Here is an 18,685-nt window from a genome sequence, read left to right as displayed (position 1 = left end):
TTTATCACTAAATACAACTTATATGTTCAATAAAACTTATTTTTGTCCAGCTTTGATCAAATTATCATGTGGAATAGGTTTTCTTTATAATTTGAAGCACTCTGCATTGTTTGGTGGCAGAACATGGAGATTTTGAACGGTTATTTGAAATGCATTATCAGCAAATCTGTAGACTGTTAGATGAATTTGTTTTTGACAAAGCCTAGAAGTGAAATTACACAAAAAGGTACATTTTTTCTCCTTTCTTCTGGAAAGTATGCCTTCAAAATCTGTTCCATGTTTTTGAGAACACAGGGGCAAGATGAGGAATAGCTCCAGAAGAGAAAGTAAAGCACCATCAATGGTAGGATTGCCCCCAGTGAAATTATCATATTGACTTTTATGAAAATATTGCTTTTTTTCTTCAAAAGGTTTATTATCTTAAATCTGCTCATTGCTTCCTGAAAATCTAGTCTAGTCACAAAATTAATGTTTTGATTAAATATCAAGACCGCACAAGGCAGACTGAAATAGTGTAATGTAAAATCCTTTCCCTTTTCGGAGAAATCTTTTATGTGGTTTCAACTGAGTCAGAGCAAATTTCCCCAAGTAATGTTCTCTAACAAACATTGCTAAGCGCTTAATTTGGAAACAGTTCAAGCCAATTATTAATGTTAGGGTTTATTATTTAACAGTAGTTTGATATTAAATCACAGCTTCAATCTGTATTTGCAAGAAATTCCCTGGGAGATTCAGGATTAGGAAACAAGGATTGTAGAGATCATCATCAGCCTGTCTCGTAGAAGCCAGTAGTATATAATGATATGACATTAGTAAGCAGCAAAGAATGTGAAATGCTTATGCAATATGAATGCAGTAGTAGATTCAACCTGAAACTAGGTTTCATGGAAAGCTTTTTTTTTTAAATCACTCTTAATGTAAAAGAGTGAGTAATAAAATCAAACACTTTAAAATGCAATCTTATTATGGGAAATGGAGCAAAAGGAAATAGGGGGACAGACATTCCTGTTCATTAGAATTTATAATTACCTGTTTCAATTTACCGAGTACCTATGTTTTGTTTTGAATCTTCCATCTGTTTCGTAATCTCAGAAACTTGACTTATTTATTGCACCATCTGGGAGATGCAGAAGCAGGGACTGAAGCTTCCAAGATTAATTACTTTTTGTGGTTCCCTTCTTCCTTGTTTTGTATAACCCATTGTTAAAAATAAAACTTGGGCTAACGTTCCTTCACTGAGCAATTTTAAAACGTTTGCTTCAAATGTTTGCTTTATAAAAACAAAAGCAGAAGCCAGTTTTAGTTTTAGCTTTCTGTCTTCGCATCAAGTATACAACCTGGTAATGCTGAAAAACTGACAAAGGGAAAACTGAAGACACATAAGACTTGTGCATTCAGATATCCAACTGAATTAAGGTTAATGTGCTCTGCAGATCTTACAATCTTTCAGAACCCCGAAAGGATATGAGAAATATACTTTTCTGGCCCCTTTGGAAAAAGCACCTGTGAGACTCTTGTAGCCCATCAGTGGCCAGCAGAGCCAGCAGCAGATTTGAACAGTGAGGAGGTTGGGGAGGAACATGGGCCAGTCCTTGAGTTTGGGGAAGGCTCTGACGAGTGCTCTGCATCAGAGGCAGAGATGGGGCCACGGCTGTCTGACAGTTATCAGCTGCCTTCTGAGTCAGACATCAGTGAGGCAGATGAACAGCTGGAGCCTGTTCCCAGTGTGTGCATTTGCAGAGTTGCCAGATGAAGGGTGTCAGCATTCCAAATACCTGCTCACCCCGAATGGGACAGGCTAGAGGTCTTGTGCTTATGCCTAGTTGCTTGACAATCGACATGCTGATTAAGCATTAAGCGCAACTGGTGCTCACAACTGCTTCAACTTCCCCCTCCAACCCCGTCTTAGGCACTTGGAGGTTGACTTGGAAGGCGAAGGGGCGGATGGGTGCATTCACCATTGGGTCATCTTCAGCATTTTCCTCCTCCAAGGCCTCCTCCTTGGAAGGATTCTTTGTCACCTTAAGTTGGGGATCCTCTTCCAGAGCGTGTTTGCTTTTTCCCTCCACCGAGGCCTCCCCCTTGGTAGGACTTTTCGTCATCTTAAGTTGGGGATCCTCTTCCAGAGGTTGGTTGCCCTTTTCCTCCTCTGAGGCCTCCCCCTTGGTAGGACTCTTCGTCATCTTAAGTTGGGGATCCTCTTCTAGAGGTTGTTGGCACAGATGACTCTTTTGTGGTGGCATCTGGGGCCTTCTGTTTTCCACCGTGGCAGTTGGTGCGCACGTTCGTGGCAATGGGGCTGGAGCCAAGCACTCTGACTCTTTGTGGCCAAGTTGACAGCAAAGGTGGCATTTTAATTGCCCCCACGAGGAAAGGGACCTAGTTACATCTCTAAACTTAGGAACCGCCTCATCACATTTTTCCACCATCCATTCTGTAGCTTGCCCCTTGGTTATCCCTTCTACCATTGTTGAGAACCTTTCTCTGTAGGAAGGTTGGGAAAGAACCTTTTGGGACGTTGCAGGGGAGACTGGAACTGATGGGAAGGTCAATCCCTCGATTGGCCACTGCCCAGTTGTCTGCCATGGTGCCATCTGCTGAGGAAGGGCAGGTACCAACTGGAAACCCTTCCATCCATGACCTGGGATGAAGACCCATCCCGAGGGTGCCTGATTCACAGGTTGCAGTTCACCCAATGATGGCTGGTTAGGGGGTTTTATGTGCCAAGGCCCCTCTGCTGGCTTGGAGGAATTCTGGCCCAAGGGCCCCTTTGCTAGCTTGGAGGATTTCTGGCCCAAGGGCCCCTCTGCTGGCTTGGGGGATTTCTGTCTCAAGGCCCCCTCTGCTGGCTTGGGGGACTTTCCCATGTTGATGGTAGAGGAATCTTAACCATTCATACTCTGGGAAGAAAGCCCAATTTAGTGGTGCTTCATCCACTAGCTGCAGCCCAATTTCTGGTGGGTGGCATGAAGGATGCTTGCCAAATCCCTTCCTGCTGGCTGGGTTGAAAATCCCATCTTGCTAGGGTTCTGTCTTCAACTCAGTTGCAGGGCATTGGCTCATTTCAAATATCCCCGTTTGGAAGGAGTCAAAATCTCCACTCCAGGGTTTTTCCCAAGCCTTGGCTGGGGGGAAGGAGGGGGAGCATGCACTCACATTTAGTTGTCCAAAATAGTCTGGGATCTTCATTCATCAAATCTTCTGGCCATCTCCTAGACGCATTGAGATTAAGCTCCTTCATTCCTTTACTTCCCATCCCCCACACCCTCACCAGCCCCTTCCCATGAGGGAGGGGTACTGGTGATTTATTTTGAAGGGAGAGTTGGAATTATGTCAGCGTTCCAAATACCATGCAGAATTAAATCAGAGTCGAAGGCAAAACTATGCTTAAAGTTCCAATTTAATAAGACAGGCATGTTGACATCGTGCTGTGGGATTCCAATTCTGGCAGTTACATCAGAATCCCACCCAGTTAAAAGTTCATGATCTTGTCCCCACACCCACAGTCCAGCACATGGTCCAATCTTCTTCTTACACGCAGGCATCTACGCCCAGCTGCTTCCGGTCAGGTGTACTGGTGCGGAGACAAAGGTTGACCTTGGCTTCTAGTTAAGAATGAAAAACAATACATTCCACAATCTCACCCCCTCCCATCAACTATACTAAAGAAACAGCATAATGAAATAAAAGAAAGTGTGGCAGGCCAAAATTCTAAAATGAATATAAATGCAGGCCTGACAAAGGGAACACCTATGGAACAAGGGTCGACTTGGGAGTAAGGCCACAGGTGGATGGTGAATGGCCCCTCCCATAGGGAATAAAAGAAAAGTGAAATAGGAGGAGTGTTTGCAGGAGAGGAAAGACTTTGCTGGAGAGGAATTCACTGTGAATTAAATAAAAGGGGTTTATTGGGACGTGGACTCAGCTTCGTGCTGCTGGGGAAGGTCAGAACAGAGACAAAACCCATGATCTGGATGACTGAGAATCTTCACAGATGGTTGTTGGCTTTGTTTTGGATCACAAATCTTATTTGCAGATGATTTATGCAATTCACAGTCCCCCCAGTTTCAGCATAAAGACTTGCTATAAGATAAGGAGTGGGAAAATGAATTGAGAGGAAGAGTCAGGTGGGAGATTAGGACCATCACTTTGCTCACATGAAACCAAGTTCTATCCAAAGTAGCTTTTTGGTTCTTCGCTTTTACGAATCATCACCATGCTGCCAATATTTTCAAAGGAAAGAATCAAGATAAAGAATACCAAATCACACTGTATTGTGAATTGCATGCCTTGATCTAATTTAAAAACAAACTGGGAAAATAATTATCCACATGTTTACTCTCTTGAGAAATATTTAATAAGCGGGCCACAGTTTTAGATCTTAATCTTGAACATCTTCTGCCTTTGTGCAGTGATCTTCCAAGTCCTTTATGGTAGAATTTCAGCATATTTGTATCCATATTCTTTTTAGAAAATAAAATTGCTAGGGATCAATGTTGTTTGAGCTTGAATGATAAAACAACACATTTGCCATTTTTTAAAAAAATCTGAAACCACAGATAAATAACTAGACCATCCAAACGTTAATATAGTTTGTTATTTTGCTTTCTCAAACCTGTAACAATCTTTTCTTCAGCTTTTCCCAGATCCTAAAAAATATTTTTGTTTACTTGTTTGCATAAGCACATCCTTAGTTATTTTAACTATGTGTGTTCCTGATGGATAGAATAAAAAAAAGTTCATAGGTTGATTTTGAGCTTCAAAAGCCTTTTGTTTTTCTGTTCAATTTCCTGGGCTGTCACTTTGAATGAGTCACTTTTGTGGCTGTGGAACAACAGGAAGGATAGAATGAAAAACCCAAAAAGAGATAAAAGTCTGAAGTTATTAAGAATGCAATTTCAATGAAAGATTTTTTAAAGGTCTGCAAAGTTAGCTGTCAAAGAGGAAAAGATGTCATAACTTTAGTGGTAATCTTTTATTATTAGAAAAAAAATGTTTCTGTGGTTTAGCAAAAAGTCCCCTGGCTTTTAATATAGTTGTGTTCATTAGTCACAAGAGATAAGTCTTATGACGACCTTATAACCTAACTGAATGCAAACTTGGAATATAAATTGGGATTGTTCCCCACTATTCCCATGTGCATTTGATACAATGTCTGACTAGCATTCAAACACAATTTGTGTGTGCTTGTGTGTGAAACTTTTGCTCATGCCTTGATCAGAGGTGGTATTCAGCAGGTTCTGACCAGTTCTGGAGAACCGGTAGTGGAAATTTTGAGTAGTTCAGAGAACTGGTAAATACCACCTCTGACTGGCCCCACCCCCAGCTATTTTCTGCCTCCTGAGTCCCAGCTGATGGGGAGGGAATGGGGATTTTGCAGTAACCTTCCCCTGGAGTGGGGAGGGAATGGAGATTTTACAGTAACCTTCCCCTGGAGTGGGGAGAGAATGGAGATTTTACAGCATCCTTCCCCTGGAGTGGGAAGGGAATGGAGATTTTACAATATCCTTCCCCAGCCATGCTCACCAAGCCACGTCACGCCCACCAAGCCATGCCACAGAACCAGTAGTAAAAAGTTTTGAAACCCACCCCTGGCCTTGATGTGTATCTTGTCCACCTGCAAGCAAAATGTCTAATGAGCTCAGAGAAGCAGAATTGGATGCTTTGCTGCAGAAGACTCAAGCTTTAACTTTCATCTCCAGGTAGGGAAAGCTCTTGCATAAAATGTTAGAAAATTGCTGTAAAGCCAAAAGAGTAATATTGAGCTAGATATACTTAACTCAGTGTACCCCAAACCTATGTATAGGAAGGCAGGAGCACAGAAGCACATGCTATCAGGAATTAATTTTATACACTACCAGCCATGTCTATTTTAAAAAGTATCCTTAAATTCAATCTTATTACTGACTTTCAAGTAAAGAGGTCTGTTTGATCTCTTTGAGAGGGTGACACAGATTCAGAGTTTTAAAAACAAACATTTCCGATTGAACTCACTGAGGAAGAACCTAAACCCGAAGTTTGTTTCCATTTTAATCAGGACTGTCTCAGTCAAATATGACAAGTAATAATGTACCCATATGACAGTAATCACTCAGGACAGAAGTCTATTGTTAAGCCAAGCTTATGCCTTTCTATATCTACATCTGTATCTACTGCATATCCGTATCTATAGCTATAGTTATATCCATATCTATATCAATGGTATATCTATGTCGATAGGTCTATCGTTAAACCAAAAGCTATAGTTCATATAAATTTCTATGATACTCAATGTCTCCATAGCTGATCATCGTATCATGAGACAGGATAATGTATAATGGCACATGAAAAAGTAACTAATTAGTAATATGAAACTATCTTTATTTTGTGAAACAATAAGGCTTATCAGTGGTGACCCAATCACACAGATAACTTACCACTACATTTTTCAGTAGGAATTAGTCTGCAGAAAATAAAACAATGAGAAAACAGTCTTTGATTTAAAATGTGTTTTAGCTAGTTAAGAATCTTGCCTTAATGCCGGTTAAATATTAGACTGACTTTAAAATCAGCAGCATTCTTTAGGGAGTTTTTATTTCAATGCAGGACAAATATTTGAATTCTGGAAAGCAGTATTGGTGCAAGTGTTCCATTTCTCTAGAGAGATAAAGTTTTAAATGAATATTATATTTCTTCAGAAGTTAGGAAAATTGTGTGCAGATGTTGATACTTAAGAAAGTTTTAAATCAAACTCTAGAATGAGTTAGAGAAAACCCGGAACCTAGAAAACCCGAAACTCTAGAATGAGTTAGAGAAAACCCGGAACCTGGGAATTAGCTTTAGATTTGAATGGATCATATTATAATTATATATACTTTCTATTTTGTGTAGAAATGTCACAGGAAATTGCACAGCTCATGTTGACCATGTGCGTGACATCTTTAGAGCTTCAAACATTAACATTTCTTAGCCCTTCCTTAAAAAAAAAGCCTACCAAGAATAACTTTTTGAACCAAAGGAAATCCTTTTTTTACTCAAATAAAGGAAATTTGCTACCCAAAGGATATTTATTGTGTGCTATGTTCAAGGTTGTTTGCAAAAGCAACTTTCATATGCCACAAATGTTAAAATTTAGGAGTAACTTAATGGGCATCCATATATGCGTGTAACATTATTATGCAAATGCCATGATTTTTTTGTATCAGCTTTTTTCTTCCCTAGACACATCCCCAAGAGTTCACCGACAAATGCGCGCTCGACAAAAGCGCGCCAATGAAACTGTGAGGTCGAAATCGCACCGACGAATGCTTGGAGAAGCGGGCCTTCAACAAAAAAGTAATAACAACCTAATAACCCTAACCCTAAACCTAACCCTGAACCTAACCCTAACCCTTACCTTAACTTAAATCACACTTTTGTGGGCGCGCTTTTGTCAGCGTTTTTATGGGCGTGTTTATGACGTTGCGGTATTCTCGCCGCAGTTTTGTCGGCGCGCTTTTGTCGTGTGCACACTTGTTGGGTCATGATCCCCAAGCTGTCCTAGTTTTATTTCTTTTAGTTATTTAAAGTGTTTGTTTTTATCTTGCCTTTATCATTTTTATAAATAACCCAAGGTGGGAATTAATACTAATAATACTCCGTCCTCCTATTTTTCCCACAACAATCCCCTGTCAGGTGGATTGGGCTGAGAAAGAAAGACTGGGCCAAATCACCCAGATGTCTTTCATGCCTAAAGTGGAACTAGTACTGTATTCAGAGTGTCGTGGTCCCTTCACCACAATGCCAAACTGACTTTTGATTCTTTCCAGAGATAGTTATAGGAAGGATGATAATGAAAGGAGGAGGAGGCTAGGTATAAAAGCAACTCTGTATTTCTAATAAGTAAATTCAAGGCTGTTAATCTGAAGGGATTCAAAATCAATGGCAGATTAAATGAGATAGCGACCTTTTGCCTAGTGGGAAGACATGTTTACTTTTATTTATTAGAATTCTATAATTACTTTCTCTTCTAGTCTGAAGCACTCAAGGCATCCAACCCAATTTAGGACAAAAGTAATATATAAAAACAGTTAGGATTATAGATTAAAATTAACATTAATAGCAATTATAACAGCAAGTAATGAAATGATCTAACAATTCCAAGCTTGGCAAAGAGATATACCACCTATACAGGACTCTAAATACCAAGAAGGGCAAACACAGCTCCCAAGGGAGTAGTAGGATCTTCCGTATCTAGGAGCAATCAGGACCAAGATCTTCTCTTGCATGTTAAAAGAACAAGCCTCTGATCTCAGAAGCAACAGAGCTTCTTCTGTCAATCATATCACCTGGACAGGTGTGAAATGGGAGAGATGGTTTCATAGAAACCTAAGCCTCGTTGAGTTTTATCAGTCAAGACTAACTTCTTAATATGTGCCTGATAAATCAGTACCCATCTTTCAGTATAGACAGCATCTCTTCTCTTCCCTTTTCCTTGCACTTGTTAACAACTAAAATACTGTGTTTTCCACTAAGTGTAACAACTTCTCTCTCAAACTGTCAAGTATATTTCATTGAACTCTATGATAATTATACGAGAAGAGAATTGCAACATAAAACCTACTCTTTTCCCTCCAGTTTCAGAGAGGAATTTTTATTTATCACCAACTTTCTTTTATACAAATGGCATAGACAAAACTTATCACCAACTGTACTAAAACTTGTTTCATGAAAATAGTGGCTGATTAACTACTGCATTCTTCCTTGGTTCCCATTCATACATATATGTACGTGAGTAAATCCCTTTCCTTTATAGATTGCTTTGAAACAGCTTCTTCAGTACATAAGTCTTCCATAATATCATATCCTTAACATAACATCATATCCTTAACATAATATCATATCCTTAACATAATATCATATCCTTAACTTGGGATGGAATTCTGCATTAACATGCACAAGGAAGTCTCTTGTAAATGATGTTGCAGGCAGTAGTGGATGTGCAGAGCCAAGAAAATAAATACTCTAAATCTAAACTATGAAAACATTTATTCCCCCCCCTTGGTCTCTATAGAAAATATGCCTATTTACAATGCCAACTGTCTGCAGTTAGTTGCTTTAAAAGTTTGGATCTGCGAAGGCACTACTCACTGACCTTGCTCAGGTATCCTTCCAGCTAAATTACTGTGCGTTTTAATTTTGCGCTCGGTATACAAAAGCAGCCTTCGACAACATCAATAAATCTGACATCTGACACTAATCTGGCAACAATGCAGACCCAGCCAGAGAAATAACATGAAAAGAACATCGCTGTTGCCTTACCACCAAATTGCTTGCAGGGCTGGAAAACGTCCCCAAAGTTATCACAAGATTCCAGGAAGGCTTTGGTATTTGCAGAGCCTGGGGTAGGGTGGAGGGAACGGGGAGAGAAAAGACAAGGGGAGGAATATAATCTGATCTTATTACCAGACTTTTCAATAGACGGAGAGGGGAGGGGGGGATCTGAACACACTGCTCTGAAGTTGCTCCTTTTAATGCCGTGCAGAAAACCTTGGGATCCCAAGGAGTTCGCCTGGCAAGGATCAACTTTCAGAGCTTCCGGTTCAAAGCCTGTTGATGATCTTCCTGTGAAATTATCTTGCACCTCTCTCTCCTTCCAGGAAAGCCCTTTCTCTATAATAGGCTCTTCGGTATGTGGGAGGCAGGATGAGCAGCCCTTCTGACTAATTTCAGGCTGTCTTCTCTTGATTAGCCGCCTCCCTTTTCCCCCCCAAACAAGGAGTGTAAATTGATCTCTCCAGCAATAGGTTTTTTCTGCATGCCTCGGATCTGGGCTACTGCTATAGAATCCCCACAAAATTATGTGGTTTCCAGTCCATTTATCAGAAGAGTTCGTTTTTGGGGGGATAAAACAGAGTTTCCGCCTGTTTTTTTCCCCCCCTTCACAAGAATACTCAGGATATCTTTTTAATGTTTAAAATCCAGACAAATCATGCATATACTTGGACCTGGAAATCTTCTGGTTTTGCTGTCCGCTCCTCCCTCCTCAAGGATGGGTAGGAATCTTAATGCTACTGTTCATGAATTTAGAAGGAACTAGGCAAAAATGTTAGGCAAAAAAACAGGCTTTTCTTTAAAAAATGAAAAAAAACAACATTTGCAACTATGAGAGAAATCCAGGATGGTTGGGGTATAATGCCAGATATGTGCATGTTTTTTTTTGGGGGGGGGGGGTAGCCTTTTCTTCTCTTCATATTCCTATTGCAAATAAATCTTCCTCCCCCCCCCACTTTTTCCCAAACTATACTCTGAAAAATGGCGGTTTTTCATGAAACACTGCCATGAAGAAACAAGATAATACTTATCCCAGAGTATCCCAGACCGCATTCCTGTTAGGGCATGTTACTAGCAACTACTGGGTAAAAAGGAAGTTGTTGGCTAATATGATCCTGTATAAAGCAGACGGCCTGGCTCTCATCCAGGCACAAAGACCTGGGACTGTCATTCCTTTCCCCTTCCTCCCCCTCATACTTCTGCTTAGCTAAGTCTGTTAAGCCCAGTTGTTCCATTTTGAGATAAAACACTCTCAAACGCTGAATATATTAACAGCAGGAACGTATTTTTGAAACCACAAGCTGTTGCAGAGTCATTGAATATAAAAGTGCAGACGGAAGACTACTCAGTAGGTTGCAGTTTTGTCATCTGCAAAAAGATGACTGTCGTATGAGAGTTTATTTTCAGTATCCTCCTGTTTTCTGGCATCTATATGGGCATTTTTAAACAATCATGAAAGGTGAAAGCATTGGAAGAAAAGAACTAATGTGATGATGGTTTGGTTTGTGCAAGGGAAAATTATGGTTTTAGGGTAAAAAGAATCCCACAACTCAGGGACCTGGGAAACTCCTTAGTTACAGTCCCCCCCCCCAAAAAAAACAGCAGCTTGGAATGACAGTTGCCCTAGGCCAGACTTCTGAATAAGATCATCTTTGGCTCTAATTATGTGACTTTCTGTCAATGACATAAAGCTTGTGCCAGACATAGACTTACCAGTCTGAGTCATTTTAGTGCCTGGCCTCTCATTTAATCCTAATATTATTGGCATTCTTGAATTACTTTATATGTCATTTCCTGTGTCAAAAACACATTGGTCAAAGCAATAGGTGAAACATGGTGGTAACTTCAGCTCCAGTAAGTCTAACCCAGTTTTTTGGCTATGCCCCACCTAAGCATCTCTAAAATGCTGCCCCCACCCCCACCCCGGTGACATATCATGACCCGACAAATGCACGCCCGACAAAAGCGCGCCGACAAGCTCAGCGAGAAAAATGTGACGTCGAAATCACGCCCACAACAGCGCGCCAACAAAACCGCGTCCCCAAAGCACGATTAGGCTTAAGGTAAGGATTAGGATTAGGTTCAGGGTTAGGGTTAGGGTTATTACTTTGTTTTTGCGTTGTTTGCTGATGGCACGCTTTTGTTGGCGCGCTGTTGTGGGTGCGTTGTGGGCGCGATTTCGACGTCGCAGTTTTCTCACCGCGGTTTTGTCGGCGCACATTTGTCGGTGAACCGTGACATATAATTCTTCATTTAACTCAAAAAGCGAACTCTACTCATGTGGAGGAAGCTTAAAAGGCTCTTAACTTGGTTTAAATAAGGTTCAAATTGCCCCTATTAAAAATCAAATTTCCCCACTGTGGGGCCTGGCCCCCATGTTGGGAACCACTGGTCTAAACCATATTTCTTGATCAAATAAAGGAACTAAAACACATTTTACCTTTTGCTGTTTGCACTACCTGAAATGTATATTATTCATTGATTTCAAGTATAAATGTCTGTTTATCAGCTTTCTGGGCTGTCCAACTCCAAAATGATTCTAATTGTTTTCATGAGATTTTAAAAAAACCCATTACATCAACAGGAATAGCAATGTTATATAAAACACTGTGATTGTGTAAGCTTAACTACTTAACACATTTTCATATCACTCTTCTCACAAAGATCAAATGCAAATTATGTGTGCATTTTTATTGTGAACATTTGTAACTCAATTCATAATTACTCTGAATCATTATTTATATAAGCCGAGGTGGCGCAGTGGTTAGGGTGCAGTACTGCAGGCCACTTCAGCTGACTGTTATCTGCAGTTCAGCGGTTCTAATCTCACCGGCTCAAGGTTGACTCAGCCTTCCATCCTTCCGAGGTGGGTGAAATGAGGACCCAGACTGTGGGGGCGATATGCTGACTCTGTAAACCGCTTAGAGAGGGCTGAAAGCCCTATGAAGCGGTATATAAGTCTAACTGCTATTGCTATTGCTATATGCAATTCTATAAATTTGAAATATGTGTTTCAATGATCAACACCTTCCCATTGAAATGGTATCTATGAATCTACTCTATTAGACAATCTATTCTCCAAAGCACCTGAGGCAGAGGTGGGTTGCTCCCGGTTCAGCCTGGATCAGCCGAACCGGTAGTGGCAGTGGCGGGAGGCTCCGTCCACCCTCCCAGTCGCTTCTGCGCTACCGGCCAAACCGGTAGCGCCGGAATTTGAAACTCACCACTGTCCTGAGGGCAGAACAAGAAGCAATGGGTAGAAACTAATCAAGGAGAGAAGCAACCTAGAACTAAGGAAAAATTTCCTGACAGTTAGAACAATTAATCAGTGGAATAACTTGCCTGCAGAAGTTGTAAATGCTAGAACACTGGAAGTTTTTAAGAAACTATTGGATAATCATTTGTCTGAAATGGTATAAGGTTTCCTGCCTAAGAAGGGGTTTGAATTAGATGACCTCCAAGGTCCCTTCCAACTCTGCTATTCTATTCACATTTGCATGCTTTTGAACTGCTAGATGGGTAGGAGCTAGGGCAAATAATGGGAACTCAACCCGTTGCACGGGTCTCGAACCTGGGCAAATAGCTCTCCAGCTCTTTTTAGCTGCTGAGCCATCACAGGGACATTGAATCTTGAGAAAATGTAGTTTTTCATTAAACTTCAGAAAGGCAGTCAATAAACTCAGTGTTAGTATTTATTTTTTGTTTTTTTCCCTTGCTTTTAGTCAATACTAAAGTACCATGCTTTGCTCATAACTTAAAACTGAGCATAAGGTGTATCAAAATTGTATACTCTATGCTGCACTGTATTTATCAAATATACTGTAAATAAACCACATTTATATTATTCAAATATATATGAATACCATTTACTTCTGCATGTCTTAAATACAGGAAATATACAAAATGTCAATGCAAATCCCCAGGAATTAGCAGCTTCAGCAAAGAATATTGGTCTACATCTGTGATTGTTTAGTCTATTTCAGTTCCATAAGACATCTCAAGGCTGAGAAGAGAAGCATTGCATTGTAGACAATACATGCAAAAGAAACTGAAGGAAAGAATTAAGAAAAACATTCAGGAAGAAATCGTTAACATATGAAATCTTTACCAAATTTCAGTAAGCATGAACTTTGTGAACCTGAAAAGTTTCTTTGCTGGTAGTCACACACAAAAACAAATACTCATAAATCCAAAGCAATGAATAGGAGCTTTGTTTTGACTATATATTGATTGATCTGGAACAAAGAATGAACAGTAAAAGATAACCCAAAAGTAAATTCGTTATGGGAAAGTCCAGGTCAACGGATGGAGCAAATTTCAAATCTTGTGCTTCCCAGCATGATAGAAAATCTAAGTGTGATACTTCAAGAGCAGGTAGTAAAAAGCAATGCATTTTTAAAACAGCTACATATAGTATTTTGATGGGTTCTGTTTTTTAACAGTTCTTGCAGTTTTCACATTTCAGGTCACTTCTATTTGTTCTGTATGCAAAAGTAGTACATATATTGTCCATAATAATACTAGACCTTAATATATAGAAAGAATCACTTATGGAAGAAAGGGAAAGAAAAAGAGTTACATGCATAAAGTAACATGGTATGACATCTTTAAGCTTCCCACCCAGGGCTGGGTTCTGACAGTCATTATTGCTGGTTCGCTTGTGGTTGCGCCACACATGCCCACTTTGCGCACATGTACAGTGCAATAGAAATTGCTCTGTTCAGGCACAGAAGTAAAAAAGAAGATGCTGGCGCCTACAGCACCATCCGGAGAACCGGTTTGGGGGCGTGGCAGGCCTGGGTTGCGGCCAGTTCGGCTGAATCGGTAGAAATTGAATTTATTATATTTCTATGCCGCTCTTTTCCCCGAGGGGACTCAAGGCGGCTCACAACCCAAGTTGGGGGGGGGGGGTTAGGGGATACAAATAGGGGAAAAAAAGACATGGACAGACAATACCACAATTTAAAAGCAACTCAACAGACACATCATTCGAGCGGGGACAGGAACTCATCAGCCCCAGGCCTGTTGGAACAGCCATGTTTTGAGGGCTTTGCGGAAAGCCTGGAGGGTTGTGAGGGTCCGAATCTCTACGGGGAGCTCGTTCCAGAGGGCCAGAGCAGCCATAGAGAAGGCCCTTCTCCGGGTGGTTGCCAGTCGGCATTGGCCAGTGGATGGAATTCGGAGGAGGCCTAATCTGTGGGATCTAATCGGTCTATTGGAGGTAATTGGCAGTAGGCGGTCTCTCAAGTACCCACCACTGTTCTCACCTAGTTGCTTAGTGGAATTGATCAGCCTTTGTTTTAGCCTAAAGTGAAAGAACTGCTATCTAAACCAGTAGTCTCCAATCTTTCCAGTTTTGTGGACCAGCAGAGATGGCGCAGGAGAGGGCGAGGGAATAGTGAGGAAATACACTCGTCCACCACTTCTGTGGCTCAACACCAGGGTACAGATCAAGGGTTGGGGACCCCTGATCTAAACCATTGGTATCTCAACCAAATGATATACTGTATGATTGTAGGTATATGTGGAATCAATACTGAGAGATCAGGACATGAATTGCTTAATCTTTTAAATGAGATGTAAATAACCGTAGCCAACCAGATGCTTCTGTTCTATGATTCCTAATGTTTACTGGCCATGTTAATGGAAATCAAAGGGCTAGTTTCCCCATCCAACCTTAATCTATCTTCATGCTCTGTTCTGAATAAGATTAGATTGGCACAAACACTGTATATGCTGGTCCCAACCCAGCATCCTTATATGTACTGGATCTTCCTACCAAATCTAGAGACCCCAATAAGCATTATCTTTATTTCTAAGAATTCCTCTACAATCCAGATGATCCTATAAGTGTTGTTAGAAAATAAAAATGATGGAAGGCTGTGACCCACTTACCTGGAGTGGGAGGAACGGAGTAGGAAATCTCCTACAAGGAGAAAAGATGAATGGGTTACCTATTGCAATGTGCTCTCAGTGGATCTGCTGTTGAATACCACCCACAAACCTGAATTGGTCCAGAATGTAGCAGTGAAGGGCGTAATTCAGTATGATCATATAACACCTCTGATTCCCTAGTTATACTGGTGTCCAGTTTCCTTCTGGACGAGATATAAGATGCTGGCCATTATTTATAAAGTCCTACATTGTATAAGGGATGCGGTGGCTCAGTGGCTAAGACCCTGAGCTTGTCAATCAGAAAGGTCGGTTCGGTGGTTCGAATCCCTAGTGCCGCGTAATGGAGTGAACTCCCGTTACTTGCCCCAGCTTCTGCCAACCTAGAAGTTTGAAAGCACTGCTAAGTAAAAATACAAGTAGAAAAATAGGTACCACCTTGGTGGGGAGGTAACAGCGTTCCATGTGCCTTTGGCAATTAATCATGCTGGCCACATAACCACAGAGACGTCTTCGGACATAGACGTCTTTGGCTTTGGAACTGATATGAGCACCGCCCCCTAGAGTCAGGAACGACTAGCACATATGTGCAAGGCAGTGGTGGGATACGACCAGTACGCACCTGTACAGGCATACGGTGTCTACTGGGAGCACCAGGTACGTTCCAGTAGGGTGCTCCGGAGGGCCCACCTACCTGCCCACTCTCCTTACCGCTATTTGAGCCGTTCGGGGCATTTGCACACGCGCACGGAGCATACAGTGCCTGCATGATGCTCTGCCGAGCAGCTGGAGCATCACAGGCAATGGGTATGCATGCGTGCGCTACACACATGCTGCACGCATGCATGTGGTGGGTGCCCAGCCCCGTTGCATTGTACCAGTTGCAACGGGATCCAGAACCCACCATTGGTGCAAGGGGAACCTTTAACTTTACATTGGATAGGGCCCAGTTGTTTTAGGTATCCATATGTCACTCACAGTATCTCCCTGGCTAATTTCTATGATTAAAACACACACCATCTTTTGGTATCTCAGAATTGCACTATAGCAGTGCCTGCCCTCTGGAATGAGGCTTCTTCAAATATTCACATCCTGCTTATATTTCAAAGGTCTTTTGAAACAACAAGTTGTTTGCTCAGGCCTTTGACCTATGGGATAAGCGATGTCACTCTTTGCATTTCAAGTAGTCCTCAACTTAGAACCCTTCATTTAGTGATTATTCAAAGTTACAGCAATGAAAAAGTGACTTATGACCGTTTTTCATACTTAATGACCATTGGAGCCTACCATGGTCACATGATCCAAATTTGGATGCTTGGCTACTGGCTCATATTTATGACGGTTGCAGTGTCGCAGGGTTATGTGATTGACTTTTGTGACGGTATGACAAGTAAAATCAACGGGGGAATCCAGACTCACTTAACAACCATGTTAGTAACCCAACAACTGCAGTGACTCACTTAACAGCTGTAGCATGACAGGTCGTAAAATGTGGCAGACAGTCTTGCTTAGCAACATAAATTTTGGACTCAATTTTGATCATAAGTGGAGGACATGTGGGTTTGTTTCATTTTGTTATTTGTCACTCTCCACTCCTTTTTATTAATGGATATTGTTCTTTCTTGTTTTTAATGTTTTTTTTTTAATATTGAGAGTTGGATAGCATCTAAATTTAAATACTAATAATAAGGGGCAAATAACAGATTACACTATTTTGTCACAATGTACAGTATGTCTTCAGAATATAAATGTAAATAGTTTTTGAGTTTATTTATAACCTCTACATTCTCCTATTACATCCAATGGTCACTGAGTTCGCCTGAGATCAATTTTCTTCTTCTGATAGTCCAATATTTCATTGTTATTCCTTCTCTCTCTCTCTCTCTCTCTCTCTCTCTCTCTCTCTCTCTCTCTCTCTCTCTCTCTCTCTCTCTCTCTCTCTCTCTCTCTCTCTCTCTCTCTCTCTCTCTCTCTCTCTTGCAATTATTATAATCAGTTTATGATAAATTGGCAGTCATTTTGGCAGGACATTTATAATGTCAAACAGGTCTTTGCTGTAATAGTTCTTCTGATGTCATTTATTCAAATATTCCTGCAGAGTTAGTAGCCTTTTTCCACTGTGCATTCTAGTTAGGACTATCTGGCCATTTTGTGGCCAGTTCTTCTTCCTCGTAGAGATATCCTCTCTCTACTTGTTTCCAATACTAAAGCAAGAATTAGAAAATCAATTGAGGAACCTGGGCCAGGGAGATCTTGCTTTAAGCCTCCACCTGGTCATGGAGCTAACTGAGTAATTTTTGAGCATGCTATTCCTTTATTTTATTTTAGGGGACACGGTGGCTCAGTGGCTAAGACGCTGAACTTGTCAATCAGAAAGATAAGCAGTTTGGCAGTTCGAATCCCTAGTGCTGTGAAACGGAGTAAGCTCTTGTTACTTGTCCCAGCTTCTGCCATCCAGAGGTGGGTTCCTACCAGTTAGCACCTATTCGGTAGAACCGGTTCGTCAAATCTACCGAACCGGTTAGAAGAGGTTCCACCAGTGGACCTGGAAAGCAGGCCACACCTACAGCAGAGGTTCCAAAATTTTTTGAAACCAACCACTGGTCCTTGGATATGATTATTCTACACTATCATGCTCATATTTATAAAACTCAGTGCCTCTGTGAAAGGTAAGGATAACTACTGCGTTTGTGGTACAATCAGAACATTGCGTGTGTTGAAGTTGTTTTAACGCAAACCAAAGATGCCTTTTAAAAAACAAGTTTACATCATATTCTTATGCATGGCAGTGCTGTGTGTGAGGTAATTTAAGGTGGTTCTGACAAGTGTGGTCGGCATCTTCATATCTGGTCACATGGGCGGCAAGCCACTCCCATCCAGTCACATGGCCGGCAAGCCACTCCCACAAAGGATGCCACACCCACAGAGTAGGTTTGAACAATTTTTGAAACCCACCACTGCTGCCAACCTGGCAGTTTGAAAGCATGTAAAAATGCAAGTAGAAAAATAGGGACCACTTTGGTGGGAAGGTAACAGCGTTCCGTGTACCTTCGATGTTTAGTCATGCTGGCCACATAACCACGGAGATATCTTCGGACAGTGCTGGCTCTTCGGCTTTGAATCAAAGATGAGCACCGCCTCCTTGAGTCAGGAATGACTAGCACATATCCTTATTATTACCTTATTCCTTTATTTCCCAACCTATTTCACGGCTATTGTGGGGATAAAGATAGAGTCCCTAGAGGATTTTGAATCAGAATTAGGGACATTTGGATATTCCCATTCCACCTTGAGTTAAGAACCACTTACAATTCCCTTCCTTCATTTAGTTCAGACTTGTCAGATGATTGTCTACATTTTAAGACTCCATTGTGGTTTATTCTAAGCGTTCTAGAGAGATGCGGGCCACTCTACCTTCAATTCTCCTTTGAACTTCCATTTAACAACCCTCTCATTTAATTCTGCATTGGGGACTTAATTATGTGTACTGTATTCTAACTTG

General features: G+C 41.2%; 1 protein-coding gene across 2 annotated transcripts in view; it reads right to left on the bottom strand.

Moving 5' to 3' along the window:
* TFPI (tissue factor pathway inhibitor) overlaps nucleotides 1-9,696 on the bottom strand; it is a 45,139-nt gene extending 35,443 nt beyond the window's left edge. Inside the window, exon 1 of one of the 2 annotated variants that reach the window (XM_014067921.2) lies at nucleotides 9,280-9,696. The gene's annotated coding sequence lies outside the window, so the exon portion shown is untranslated. The remainder of the gene's footprint in view (nucleotides 1-9,279) is intronic. The other variant, XM_014067920.2, reaches the window with a different exon arrangement.
* Between the last annotated feature and the right edge of the window lie 8,989 nt (nucleotides 9,697-18,685).

This window comes from Thamnophis sirtalis, unplaced genomic scaffold (assembly GCF_051295495.1).
Source record: "Thamnophis sirtalis isolate CommonGarterSnake01/CBP01778 unplaced genomic scaffold, rThaSir2_p1.2 scaffold_1, whole genome shotgun sequence".
NCBI lineage: Eukaryota > Metazoa > Chordata > Lepidosauria > Squamata > Natricidae > Thamnophis > Thamnophis sirtalis.
The sequence above is the reverse complement of the archived record's forward strand: the minus strand, read 5'-3'. Positions and strand labels throughout refer to the sequence as shown.